The sequence below is a fragment of the Perissodus microlepis genome, chromosome 7 (genome assembly GCF_051167445.1).
Source record: "Perissodus microlepis isolate ML-2025 ecotype Zambia chromosome 7, ASM5116744v1, whole genome shotgun sequence".
NCBI classification, from domain to species: domain Eukaryota; kingdom Metazoa; phylum Chordata; class Actinopteri; order Cichliformes; family Cichlidae; genus Perissodus; species Perissodus microlepis.
This window is the reverse complement of record NC_140467.1, coordinates 9,801,291-9,816,215: the sequence shown is the minus strand read 5'-3', so window position 1 is coordinate 9,816,215 and position 14,925 is coordinate 9,801,291. Positions and strand designations below refer to the sequence as shown.

The 14,925-nt window shown below is 39.2% G+C and overlaps 1 protein-coding gene across 4 annotated transcripts in view; it reads right to left on the bottom strand.

Annotated features, from left to right (window-relative positions):
- Positions 1–13,232, bottom strand: part of grm3 (glutamate receptor, metabotropic 3) — a 40,053-nt gene extending 26,821 nt beyond the window's left edge. Inside the window, exons 1-4 of one of the 4 annotated variants that reach the window (XM_084933272.1) lie at positions 13,061–13,232; positions 10,645–10,735; positions 9,486–9,564; positions 3,408–3,467 (exon numbers count right to left, since the gene is read on the bottom strand). The gene's annotated coding sequence lies outside the window, so the exon portion shown is untranslated. Of the gene's footprint in view, positions 1–3,407; positions 3,468–9,485; positions 9,565–10,644; positions 10,736–12,529; positions 12,735–12,787; positions 12,883–13,060 lie in introns of those variants that run through there. The other 3 variants (XM_084933271.1, XM_084933274.1, XM_084933273.1) reach the window with 3 other exon arrangements.
- Between the last annotated feature and the right edge of the window lie 1,693 nt (positions 13,233–14,925).

The following is a 14,925-nucleotide window of genomic DNA, read 5'->3' as shown; positions in this document are numbered from 1 at the left end:
TCGCCTGCTCTACAGCATCCAAAGGTGCTCTGTTGGTTTGAGATCTGGTGACCGTAGAGGCCCTTTGAGTATCTCACTGTCTTGTTTAGGAAACCAGTCTGAGATGGTCTGAGCTTTGTCACATGGGAGGTTGTCCTGCTGGAAACAGCCATTAGGATAACACTGTGGTCATAAAGGTCATAATGAACATTGGTTGGCAACGATCAAGTGGACTGTGTCATTTAAATCAAACTCAGTGGGTAGTAAAGGTCGCAAAGCGTGTCAAGACAATATCCCCTGCACCATTACATTTGCAGGTGCAAATTATACCCTCATATTCCTGTTGTTAGCTAACAGAAGTGGCACCCGGTGTGGTCATCTGGTGCTGTTGGTTACCTAACAGCTCAGGGCAGTCTGGCCATTGTCCTCTGACCTCTGGTACAACAAGGCATTTTTAACCTGAGAACTGCTGCTTAATGGATATTTTCTCTTCTTCTGATAATTCTTTGTAAAGCTTGGAGATGCTTGCATGGAAGAATCCCATTAAATCACTAGTTTTTGAAGTACCAAGACCATGTCATGTTTAAAGTCACTAAAATTACCTTACTTCCCCATTTTAATACTTGGATTGAACTTCAGGAGGTCCTCATAATTTTAATGCACTGGGTTGCTGCCACTGATTAATAAGCTATTTATGGTAACAAGCAGTGGGACAGGTGTACCTAATGCAATGGCCATGAGTGTAGAGCACTTGTTTATTTGTTCAACTTATACACTCACCAGGCTGTTGCTTTGCTGACTTGTCAAGGTGCCAGATTATATCGCTGATGTCTATTTAGTCCACAGCAATTATTTTGAAGGTATAATTAAAAGATATATAAGATCTAATGTTTTTTTCCCCTTCAAATGCAGTGAAATTACCCATCAGTAAATTAACAAATGCAAGCAAGCAAACAGAATTTTGTGTGCACACACACCTTGACCCCATCACCAGGATGTCTGATCTTAGCCAGAAATGTTGTCAACCCCAAGAAGCAATCCTGTTAGCCTCCCTCATTCTCTCTGTGTTGCTGAGTTTGCGTTTGGCTACTAAAAAGTCACTCACAAGGCTTGAGTAAGACATAGCTCACTTCTTTTGAATTCTGCCACTTGTGCCTCTCCTGCAATCCTCGGGAGAGATAAGACAGAAGCTGGAGGTTGACGTTGTGACTAGAAAAATCAATCTAGACCAAGGAGCAAGCTCATGGTAAAACTTCTCTTGATTGCTACTTTATCTGTGTGTGTTTATGGGCGTGTGTGTGTGCGCGCGCACATGTGTAAGAGAAAGCGAGAGAGTAAGTCTCCCCTCTTTAGTGGGCAGGTAGGAGGATGAAAGCTTCTCTTAGATGCAGGCAGCTCAAATTTTTCTTCAGGCGGCTGCCATACCTTTACTACTCTGCTCTGTAATATCACACACATACAGACGAACGCACACACCCAGACAAACACCCGCCCACACACGTGCACACAAACATGCACATACACACACCTCTGCTTCTCTGAGGGGTTGACCTAAAAGCAGACTATTTCCATGTCTTAGCTTCCTTGTGCATCAACCAACAGAGATCTGAATGAGTGTGGTCAGGAAGCATGTAAAGGACACACAAAATCAGGTTATATGATACATAATAAATTCTTACTGTAGGCAAGGCAGGAGTACTAATACATAATTTGAACTGTAAAATTTATATCATTTATATGGGCATATATTATTTATATAACTGTGATGTTCCTGTCAAATTCTGACAGGAGATTACCTGACATGGATATTTAATTCCACGTAATTTCTATATTTTGGAGGGACATGGGGGATGACATTGATGGTGTCAATGAAAGATTTATATCAATTCTCAAAACCGTCACACACCCTTGATGTTTGTCTGTAGTGGAGAAAAAAAAAGATCCTCCTTGAATGATTTCCAGTATTCCCCTGAAAAAGCTGGAGACCCTATAAATATAGCCTCTAAAAATTAAAGTTGATAATAATAATAATAATAATAATAATAATAATAATAATAATAATAATAATTATTATTATTATTATTATATTATTGAGTCAAAAAAAAGAGAACACTGTCATGAGATTAGTTTTGAGTACAACACTGCAAGAAGGCTGCAGATGTGGCTATGTGTTTGTTTTGAGGGTGTCTTGGTGTAAACGCATGCTTATGGATGTGTGTTGTTGAGTTTAAAATTGTATATTTATGGAGCTAGAACTCTAAGAGTTCCTCCAATGCACTCCTTTGAAACCATGCTTTGCTATAATTGGCAGCCTTTGAGGTCAACTTCCCAGAAATGTGTCAAACAATATCTCCCAGCACTTTTACACTATCTCATGGTGTCCGCTGAAATTGAATGTTTGCTTCATTATAACCTCTTGGAAAGTTCCCAAACCCAGCTTCCTTTCTCAAGAGCAACTGTGCAAGTGGAGCACACACTGTGTAACAGAAAATCTTTTTGTCCCCTTTTCCATTACTGAAAATGTTTCCAAGGAGGTTAAAGTACAGGACAATAAGCCTTGGGTTTTTCATGCAGAGCAGTGACAGAGGCTTTTAAAACGCTGAGTAGTTTTGACCCCAGCTTGCTTTTTTGGTGTGGCAGGAAAACATAAACTGGTACTAATCTTTATAGAGAATGAAATAACTCTCACTACTGCTACATCACAAAACACCCTTTGCCACATTAGTGGTTAACAGCTTTTTTCTTTTCTTTCTTCTGTACTGCATGGTGCCATTCTTTGGGAATGTAACATTTCTCCAAAGACATACTTTGACATTTGATGATTGAGAATGATTGTAAAGTAAAAGTGAAATCCAATCAGTTGTATTGTACATCCAGTGTGCCCTTCGCCTGGATGGAATGTCATGAAATTGGCACATCGAAATGTGACGAAGACCGTTGATTAAATTTTTGTTTCTGAATGATTAAACCCCTAATTAGGCCCATGAAAGTGCACATCAAAATGCTGTCTGTCCCATCTGCTCCATATTTAAGCATGACCAAACAAAACAAACAAGCAAAAGTATCATTTGCCACCAGACTAAGTCCAAGGTAACAAACTTACCAAACTACTACCAACACACATTTTACTTGTTTATTCTTGAGAAGTAAGATGCACCCGCACAAAATTTAAAGCGAACATTTTTTTGGTTTGTTGTGGTTTGTTGCTATGTGCACTATGTGCTGCTATGTGCTGTGACTTTAAGCAAGGGAGACAAGAAGTCTTTGCATCTGCCCAAACAAACAAACAAACAAACAAACAAACAAAAATAAACAGGATATGTGCTCCCTGTAAAACCACGACCTCTTTTTTACAGTTAATTCACAGACTGACATGCAGACATCTACCTTTGCATTAGACAGGCACACACAGCTATTAACTGCCTTACCTGAATTGAAAAGGATGGGAGAGGACACCAGCTGGCACATAGCAACATCATCAAAGAGCCCTATTAGAGAGAGATATGGGGGGGGGGGGGGGGGGGGGGGGGGGTACATGAGGTGAGTAAAGAACAGGCAGAAAATAACAGCACTGTTGACTAAAAAGAGAGAGCAGGAAGACTACTGACCCTTCTCCTTGGGAGCTATGATGCAGAGTAACATCTGACAGACAACCCTATTTCACCTCTGACCCTGCTCAAGTCAAACCACACTCCTCTTTTGCTTCTCATGTTACATCCTCTGGTTGCTCCAAAGCAGCCTCCCTGCATCCCTTCCTCCACCCCCCTCCTTTGCTGGTACTCCACTCTTCCCATTTATTTCCACCTCCCTTACACCCACCACAGCCCTCACTCTCTCCCTAACAGGCAGGGCTGCTGTGGATGACACGTATCCAGCTGAGAGCAGCCATGCAGGGTCGATGGACCATGGTACGCTGAGAGGAGAGATAGCCCCACAACCTGTGTGTTTCCACTGACTGTGTGTGTGTGTGTATGTGCCTGTTTATCTGACTATTACAGATCTGACAGAACTGAAAGCTGCTCCAATGACATGAATCTCACAGTATGAGAAGACACTGTATGTATGTGTGTGTGTGTGTGTGTGTGTGTGTGTGTGAGGTCTTTCTTTCTTTCCTTTTTAAGAGAAAGAGAATGGATGTAGCATCAGAAGCTTTGCTGCTGTGTGCTGAACAACAGACCCCTTAGAAGACGGTGCACACTGTCAGAGCTTTATCAGTTAATTCATCAGTGGCTTTGTGTGTTTCAACCTCCTTCCATCTCTTTCTCCTTTCTCATTCTTATCTTTTAAGGCCAAGTAAGAACAGTGGTACTTACAACTGTTAAGTGAATGTGAATTCAAGGTGTATGAATTGTTAAAGACGGAGTGCGGTGTAGCCTTTTCAAATTGTGTGAAAAGTGTACTTTTTATTTTCCCACTCACAAAACAATGACCTGCGTGTGTGTGTGTGTGTGCGTGCGCGTGCGTGTACATATGAGTGTAGAACTGGTGTCCTAGACTTCTGACAGTGTAACGGGTGCAATGGGCTGTGACCATTAATTATTTACAAAGTGCGTTTTAGGCAGGAAAGACTGATGATCCATAAATAGGACAGAAACATCTCACAAAATACAACAACTAAACAACGAGCAAGACATGATGCACAACCCTCCAACCCTTTAGTATTAGCGCATAAATCTACATGGTTTAAAAAAAAAGTCTTATAAATAAGTTCATACCAAATTTTACTTGCATTTTATAGCTCTGCTTATTATGCCATCTTTTATTACCATTTACCAGTTAAAATCAATAATCAGGTACTCAACTCGGCCTTTCCTGTATTGATCAATCGGTATATTTCTGACCTCCATTAGGGTCCAAGGTTAAAAAGGTGGTATCATGTTAGACATGACATAGAAATGGACCTTAGGGATAACTTGAATTGCAAATATTAACCACACAGCCTCTGAACTCTGGTTTCTCATAATAGAATGCACGATCCTCCTTCTGTTACATACTCGAAAGTAAATTTCTAATGAAAATAGGTTTAACCCGTATAGAGCACGTTTAGAGCTACACAGGCTAGACTCTGCTCTCATGTGCAGTGGGTACTCCAAAAGGATCCTCTACTAAAAGAGCTTTTAACCTTCGAGCACCACAAAAAGTCTGCAGTGGGAGTACTTAGCGCTCTGTTTTTTGTAAGTTGCGGTACAGCGAGACCTCCAAAATGGTATGAACTTAACCATGAAAATGCATTAAGCGACAGAAATTGTATTAATAGTTTTAATTTCATTTCAACTCCGCTTCGTTTGAGTCTCGTGTCAAGTTACAATGTTAAACAAGGTGTTCAAACATATAAAATATGCACATTTGTCTCTGTTTTTCCTCTGTTTTATCACCGTAACTCTAATATGTTTGAGTTGTTGATAGCTGATGGCAAAGAAAGAGCAACGTCACCCAACATCTGAGAAATGTTTACATTTAATTGACAAAAATAAAACAAAAAGAATTTAGAAATTATTCTACATTGTGTTGAAAATCGATTAATATTTTATCCTTTCCCACTAAGTTTCAGTCAGATGTCTCTGTATGTGTGCATTCCCTGGGTTTTGTGATCTCCAGCACGTCTGACTCCATGATTTAAACATTAAAGAATGTCTGTTCAACCTAAAAACAGAAAAGGGTGGCGAAATGTGTGAAAGCATCCATCAGACCTGCAGTTTATCACTATAAAAGGCAGTGGACCTGTCAGAAGTAGAATTACTCCTCAGTGGATTGCATCTATCAACTTAACTGTCATGTAATGACCCTGTGAGACATCATGACACATCAGTCTAACTCACCATGGCACAGATCTTGTGGTACCCTACTTAATTCATGTTCACACAGCTTGCAACTCTGTCCTCAGCATGGTCGATACATGAGGTGCACAGAGCTTTCATAGACAGGTAGAGAGTAATGGAGTGTTGACCACAGTATAAGCTATCTGAGGCTGTTAGAAGAGTACATTTAATTGAGTTGGACAGAGACAAAAGCCTTTCAGATAGGAGCAAATGTTGGTTGGCTTTGCTTGATTTCGGTTAGGTGGTTATGTGCAAAAACCAATTACCGCTGACATTCCTCACTAATTATTAGAATTTAAATTATGTACTAAGTTTATGATTTGCCCTCCCACATTAGCCCTGGAATCCTCATCACTGTAATTGTAAAATTCATTGTTCCCACATCAGCACAAAGGAACTCTTTATTTAACTATATTAAAAAGCTCAGTTTTGTCTTTCTGACTTGTGAATATTATAATAATTGTTATGTTTTAAAGCAAGGGAGGATTTTATTTTTACTTTTTTACTATGAGTGACTATCAATATCAAACAAGACAAAAAAAAAACCAAAACAAATGCATACCCACTAAAAGAGTATATGCACAAATGTATATAAATAAGACCTGAAGTGAGAATTTTTAAGTAAGTTTATTGGGTCATATGTGAGAAATTATAAAAGCTCAAAAACAAGCTGACTTTTAGGCAACAACCATAAAGCATATGCACAGAGACCACTTTAGGTACACCTTGCTCGTTGTGGTCTTGGATCCCCTTTGGCTTGCAAAACAGCCTTAATTTGGTGCTGGAAACATTCCTCGGAGATTTTCATCCAGCAGAGATCAAGACTCATCATATCAGGCAACATTTTTTATTTAATTTTGGTGCGCCCATGCAAATTAAAGCCTCAGTTCTTAGCTGACAGGAGCGGTATCCGGTGAAGTCTTCTGCTGCTGTTGCTCATCTGCTTTAAGGATCGATACGTTGTGTGGTCAGAGAGGCATTTCTGTGTAGCTTGGTTTCAGCTAGAGGTTATATGAGTTGCTGTTGCTGTCCTATCAGCTCAGCACAGTCTGGCCATTCTCCTCTGACCTCTAGCATCAACAAGGCATTTTCATCACGAGAACTGCTGCTCACTGGATAGTTTTTCTTTTCTTTGTAAAACCTAGAGATGGTTATGTGGGAAAATCCCAGTAGATCAGCATTTTCTGAAATACTCAGATCTGGCACCAACAACCATGCCTCATTCAACTCACTTAACTCACTTTTCTTTCCCATGCTGACACTTGGTTTGAACTTCACTATGTCATCTTGACTAAGCCCACATGCCTAAATGCTTTGCATTGCTGCCATGTTATTTCCTGATTGGATACTGTATCTGCATTCACGAGTGGCTGAAGAGGTGTACCTAATGAAGTGGCTGCTACTGTTGTAATACTTGTTTTTAGTCGTTGTGCTTTGCAGAAGACATTTATCCAATACATTTAAAATTAAATCTAAATTCACAATTGTCCAAACGACATTTCCAACTTATGGCACTATGCTGTACCTACTATTATTTATTGATTACTTCACAATGACATTCACAGCTCTCATGCAGTTCCCAGGTGTGTGCCAGATGCCCCCACAGCAGTGAGCAAGGAAACGCTGAGTGGTCGGATAGAGAGAGTTTGACTTGAGCAATATGGGTGAATACTGTATGAACAATGTAGTTACTATACCTGATGCAACAGGGGAGGAAAGGTTACTATGGCTGTAATGTGACCAAGACCTGGGACGCTTTACAGTACTGGACAATTCTGTGTGTGACAGGAAGTTTTGCCTGGTTATGACATACAAATGAAAGCAGAACTACTTGGTATTTCACGCAGTAGTCATTTACCTATCCCAGTTGATAAAACACTGCTGACCAGTGACATGAGATAAAGAAGAAAACTGACACTGTGTGTGCTCCTCACAGGTTTAGTTAAAACAGGGATAAAGCCGTTAGCTGAATGCCCTCCATTTTAAATCACATATTCACAGACAGAAGTAATAAAAAACTCAGTTGCATGCCACTATCACACTACCAAAGGGAATATAAAACACTAACATTAACATACATAATGACTTGTACTGCTGTTTTTCCATTTTCAAATTGCCCATTCCAAACACTAACCCAGTTCTGGATCTTCATCTAGTTATTACGCTGTGTACTATCAGCTATCAGTTAAAACAACCTTTAATTGGCATCAGATGAAAAAGGTTGTAATCCAGCAATAAAACATCTGGAAATGTCACGGCATCTGCACCATGTAACTTTTGTATCGATAGCCGCTATTGCATGACCAGGAAGCCACCCCTCACTATGCATTTCACACATTCTCTCACACACACAGTTTCCCTGCTCAAGATCATAATTTATTAACAAGTCTGATCTCTCTCTGAGACACACCATCACAGCTGTACATCCCACTGCCCTTTCGCTCACTGCCTCATCCCCTGAGCGTATGTATGCATGCGTGCATGTAGTGAAAAAGGGATGTCAGTGCACGCAGTGTATACACGTGCATGCTGGTAAGTGTGTGCGCAGCTCAGTGTATGCTGTGACTGTAGTTAATGATGAGTGTTGAGCTGTGGGAAGCAGCAGTGATTTCCAAACACTTCCCTGTTTCCTCACTGGAGCATAACAGTGAAAGGATCATGTTGAGCACAGCAACAGTGTTTCTATAAAGAAAAAAATGATAAAACTGGAAAGACCTTCAAAGAAAGAACTTCAGGAGGCCTCCGAGAATGGATGAAGGACCTATTTTTTGTGTTAATGACTACTCCCTACATGGAATCACTAAAAACGGCAATTATCCACAAAATGAAACCATTTAACAAAAAACAAAAACAAAACCCCAAAATGATACATGCTAGAAAACCAGAATCTTTATACAAATATGCCAGTGTAACTTTTTCTCTATGATGCTTTCTCCTGCTTTCTAGGATTCCTTAATTTAGGTCACTGTTATAAGCATTATGTCCCATCATTTTTATTTGTCAATAACCGTCTTACAGCCAAAAAATATGCCAAATAAACATTTTGTAAAATTTAGACATGCTGGCTTTTGGAAGTCAGTGTAGGAGTGATATTCAAATTATCAGTCCTTGGTACAGCCAAACTCCTAAATATCATGTTTAAAAAACAACAACAAGACAATCAAGTAGGTGAGGCCAGACGTCGATGTGGCAAGTTAGCAATGTGCAGATTTAAAAGTGGGGAAACCAGAGATCTATTCATTTGGAATAAACTTCCATGTGTTTTTTTTGTTTGTTTGTTTCTGTGATGAAGCTGCCAAGAAAGTGATAGTGCTGTCTTATTATGATGGTATAGTACATAAAGCTGAATGCAAATATGGCTTCATGGAATGATACCTACTTTAACAAAATATTGGGCTGTTGGTGAGCAGCAAATTATTGCATTTAATTACTTCAATAGACACTTGCTTATTCTTTTAATGAGGGGTGATGCCACTGGTTGGTCATAAATTCATCCCATAGGGACAAATAGCCATTCATACCTATAGCAACTTAGAGGCAGCTGTTAATCTACATGTCCATGCAGGATAACACACATGGAGCAGACTGATGCAAGCAGAAACAGAACATAGTTCATGTCCATATTTGTTCATCAAAGTGGTTCATTTGTTTTTTGCATGAAACAAGTCACTGTCATTTTTAACCTACCTGTCTGCTTACTGTGTTAGACTCGTCTTGGCTTTACACTGAGATTAGATTCCATGTTTTCATCCCCTCATCTTCAGTGCTGATGAACACAAGAAACCAGAAAGAGAAAGAACAGAACAAAAGAGGAAAAGTCATGATTCCACATCAACGTAACAATTGTGAAAATACAATCTTGTGTGATGTTAATTACATTTATGCCTTGTAGGTATGAGACTGCCTAAAAAGACTTCAAGTCAGGAAGAAAATGAATTCAGCACCAAGGACAGCGACATAAAAAAGCACTGCTGTCCTCAGAAACACCTGAGCGTCAAAAGTATGGAGACACTGTTGACCAGTTTAAATGAATATTACTGTAAAATAGGAGCAAAAGCTGGTAATTGACTGTAGGTAGCAGCTTTTTCTATGCTTCAGTTTTAGTGACGTATGCTTCATCAAACATTTTAACAGGAAAATATCCTTTTAAAAAATGTAACATACAAACGATATTTTTAACATACGCACAAACGATTAAATAAAGAAATTATTTAAAATTATTTATATTCCAGTTAGTCACACTTAATCCTCTTCACTGGAGCGCCACACATCTCAGCAAAATTTCAAATGATAATTATATAATGTGATTGTTTCAAATAGTTCTAAATGATGCAAAAATATTTGTATATTTTCATCCTTGTCTATTAAATTTTGCTCAGTTTTGATAGTTCTTTAAATGTTCTCATCCTTTTATACTCAGTAAAATTATGTTCCATTTTTAATTGGCTAGGACATTAGTCACATAGATAAATAAAGAAATAAATAACACTACATGGAACATCCATATTGCTTTCTAAAATCCCACAGTCCCAAAGCCACTGCTTAACAGATGTTCTGTACAATATGTACTGTATGCCTTGATAAGATTTAGTAAATTTCATCCAAAATAATTAAAATGTACTGAAATCACCTCCTATTACAGGTTTCTGTAAAAAAAAAAAAAAAAAGAAGTTTGGCCCTTTTTAGCAGAGGGCGACTTTTAATTGAATATAACAAAAATATATATAATGTCTTAAAAAACACGCTTGCAGCAAAATTCCCTTTCTCCTCTCTCCTTTTTTTCTCAGCAGTTAATGTACATCCTACTATTGGTAACATATAGTCACCAACTTATGATTAAACACACCTCCGTCTCAGCTGTCATGCACAATCCTGTCAAGCTGTTGAGCAGGTGCATTTCAGGATGTTAGAGCTCCCCACAGCACATATGGCTATAGCTGCAGAAAAGAGGTCATGATAAAGGTGACGTTCTAAAAATTTCTATGAGTACTTTGTTATATTTCTAATACACAAGTCGCTTTTGGATTTAACTGCTATTAACTGCCACTGTGCCCCATGAATAATAAAACTTTTTAAATGTCCTATAAAAGCTTAAAGAACTGACTACTACATAAATTCTCACCATAATCTCTCATTTATGGCTCTAGAAAAAGGACTTTGGCTAATACGTCTGATTTATAAGAAAAATATATAAACTAATAAAGTCATTTTGTCATCGCATCACAAAAAAAATCATCCCATAATATGTAGTGGTCAGCGTTTCTTCTAAAGTCAGAATCTATGATACAACACAAGCATGCACATACACACACTTTGCACTGCTCTACAGCAGCTAATGATGAGGTTCTGTAGTACATCCAGTTCAGTTAGGTGTAGTGTGTGGAATGTACATGACCATTTCGACATATATAGTACATACAAACGAATCAAAATCACAATCAGAAGCTTGTAAGCACATTTGATAACAAAATACATCCATTCAGCAGGAGAAATTTTCAGCTGCCTTACCCACAGATTAACATCTCCTGACACTGAAGAACGCACATAAATACATTTACACATAAGCATGTAAACATAAGTTAAAATCTTAACATGTCACTACATCCCCACCTATAGTCGTCATCCTTGCACGCACATGCAGAGAGTTATTGATGTGCAAACTCTCTGTACAATTGTTAAATTAAACTTAGTTATGCAACAAGTTTCACAAAGAATTTGCACTCAGAGATGTTGCTTTATATCAATAAGGACATCCCAGCCTAGTTAATCAAACATTACATTTTTACAATATACATAAAAACCATAATCATAGAAACATGAATATTTTATATTCATATATATTATTCTGAAAAAGCATGGAGCTGTCATTTTACACATGCAATGATAACATGCTCACGTTGAGCAAATACACTCTTATCTAACTGAGCAACATAGTTAATTTAAAAATTCTCATTGCTTATTATTTAGTAACCTAGTCATTGTGATATCGCATTCCTAATAGAGCTAAAAAAAAACCACAGTATATGATTATCACAGATGGACATTTGATCATGGTTTGGTAAAATTATATATCACCTAGTAGTTCCCAATTCAATACAGTAACTCCAGTATAACAGAAACATTATTTTATCCTTATCTGCTGCATATCATTCTAGTAAAATATGACAATTTTGGTTAAAATTGATTAAGAATAACCAAAAGTCTTTCACTGACTAATCAACACATTGATGCATGTTTCAGCATGGGTGGTGTGGGGCAGGAATGATATCTGTTCTGAAGTGCGTCCAAAATGCACCTCACTGGGCACACCCGTAAGAATTAAACACAAAAATACACACACCTAAAATGCATTGTTTTTGTTTTTATGTTTGTTTTTAAAAGACAGCACATTATAGACCCTTAATATATTAAAGCTAATTACAACCTCTCTCTCGGGGCTTATAAAAACGCACCTGCTCTACATGAATTCCGACACGGGCCATGATTTTTCACTGTTTATAAAACTGTAATTTGCAGTTGTTTTTCTAGTAGAGTGCAGAAGATTTTAAAAAAAAAAAAAGGGCAGTAATAACATGTGGGTTTGGCTATATGAATCAATATGTTTATCCAGTTATCCTCTAAGTTCTGTTACCCCTCTACGCTTGTTAGTGAGAAATATAACATTGCTAGTTAAAGCCAGTATAGCTCATAGACAGCAACTAATGTGGACATTCCCATTTTGTTTGTTCTACCTTCAGTGCAGGTCCACTTGCCTTTCCTCTAGCGCAAGGTGTGAAGTGGATCCTTAGATGCAAACGGAAAGTAACATTGATAAACAATAACCAGATCCAGATATCGGATCCACCTGTATGCCTCTTTTCAAAGACTACCCGCCCATCCTTCCCCGGGAAGCCTAAAGCCAAGGGACATGCCTCAGTGCGGTTTGTCTGAACCCAAATAACTTCTCCGCGCGGAGTGAAATACGCAACTGCAGATAGTCTTTGTTTCACCTTCTGTATCTTTATCGTGCATCTGCTGCAGAGATTAGCAACCATTTTTCCTCCGCTGACACAACCCAGAATTACTGAACGTGACTGAAAGGAAACAACAAGCACGTTTATGCAGTACAACTGGCTTTTTAAATCCTGCGCAAAGTTCAAAGCAAATTGCTCCCTACAGTAGGATTGGCTGACGCGCGCTTGAACGCTCCCGGACTGTCAATTCTTTCACTGCACTCTGACAACCACTGCCTACCAGTCAGGAATGTGTGAGATTTGACCTACCTTGACGGCTTCGATCCTTGAAAGGTTGCGCACAAATCTCAAGCTGCTGGAAGTTTGACTTAGTCTACTCCTGATCCCTCGGAGGAGTCGCACTGAGAGAGAGAGGATGGGCGCCACTGCTCTGCGCGCCAGCTCCGTGGCTGTGTGTGTGTGTGTGTGTGTGTGTGCCCGTGAGCGCGCGTGCACGAGAGAGGGGAGAGTAAGAGAGAGAGAGAAACAACAGACGAGCAGAGCTGAAGCCCCTTGCCAAAGGATGCTTCAGTCTCCTAGCAACAACAATCGATCTGGCAAGGAGACATTTTTATTGGATAAAAAGAAAACTTAGCCACTCACCCCCCCTTTAGCACATGTTTACCACTCAGAACAACAACTCCAGCTTCAGTGAGTGAAGATAGAGAGTGAGAGAGTGAGAAGAGAGGTGTGTGTATGTGTGTGTGCTTCTCCAAAATAGATGTTTTATGTGTGTAAAGGTGCAGAGTGACACAGAATTTGTTCGCATTCATCTGTCCTTGTAGCCCGGCTCAAAACACATAAGCAGTGGTGTATATATAAAAATCCTTACCCCTTTTTTAAATTTTATGGAGGCTCTATTAATGTTTAAAACACATTATTACAGTCAATTTTGTCAGCATGAAGAACAGCACTAAACATGCAGCCCATGCTTCAGCTAGCTCAGGCATATTAGAAGAGAAGGGCATCCAACCCCGGAGATGTGACTAGAAGTTTACATCATGCGTCACACTAACAGGATGCATGATATTTTTCACAAGTTAGGTGTCAGTCTCTCTTACCTGTGTATTTCCCATCAGGAGAACAACAGAAGGTGGCATTCAGTAGTGTGTGCGTAGGTATAGGTGTGTGTTTATGTGTACACAGGTACGCATCTGAGTATCTGTACTAGTACGATTATGCATATGGAGTCATTAGAATGCAAATATGCAAGTGCGCAGCCCCTATTGAACAGAAAATACTCTTCACGCATGATTGAGTAACACAGCGTCCTCTTTCTCTACTCAACACCAATACACACAGAAATACGTAGTACAATGCACACAGACACACACTCGAACACAAGCACTCATTCGACTAAAGCTTGATTTTGTATTGTAAAGTTAGTCAAGTGCATAGAGATAGCCTGTCTGAGGGCTTGCTCAGAGCTGTTTGTGATTGCAGCTAAAGGCCACAGCATGTTGTTTTGCCTGTTTTATATGGAGATTTATGACATGGAAGTTTCTAACTAGCTTGGACGTTTTTCCATACATGCAATGCATGATGCTACCTGGCATCAGAAAACTGTGAGATTAAGCTTTGGTTGAGAAGAGATTTCTTAGTTAACTGAAGAAGAAAGGGTAAGAGCATCCACTTCACACCTCTGTGAAACACACATGCATGGGAAAGAGGTGGGAAATGCACACACTCTCACTTGTGCCCAGTGTCAGTCACAGCTTTCTCGGACTTCCATTCCTCATCCCTGCCGTTCCAGCTCGGAGATGCTGGCTACTCTAATAAAGGCCTCATTGTCTGGATGGCATGCATATATGCAAAAAGCCTAGAAAGCCAGCTTTGTCCCATAAGGGTCACTCAGCTTGAGAGCTTTGTGCCAGGCCTTTCCCCACAGACAGCAGAGTCAAAAAGAAAGAAAGAAAGAAAAAAGAAAGAAAAAAGAAAGAAATAGAGAGAGGAAGAGAGCAACACAGAGAGAGAGAGAGAGAGAGAGAGAGAGAGAGAGAGAGTAATGAATGAAATAAATGGCAAATGTGGACATCCTGAACGTCACTGTATGAAACTACCTCATACTGTTATGTGTATTTGTAGAGGAATTTAACGTTTTGCCTTATCATGGTGAATTGCTCCAGCTCATGCAG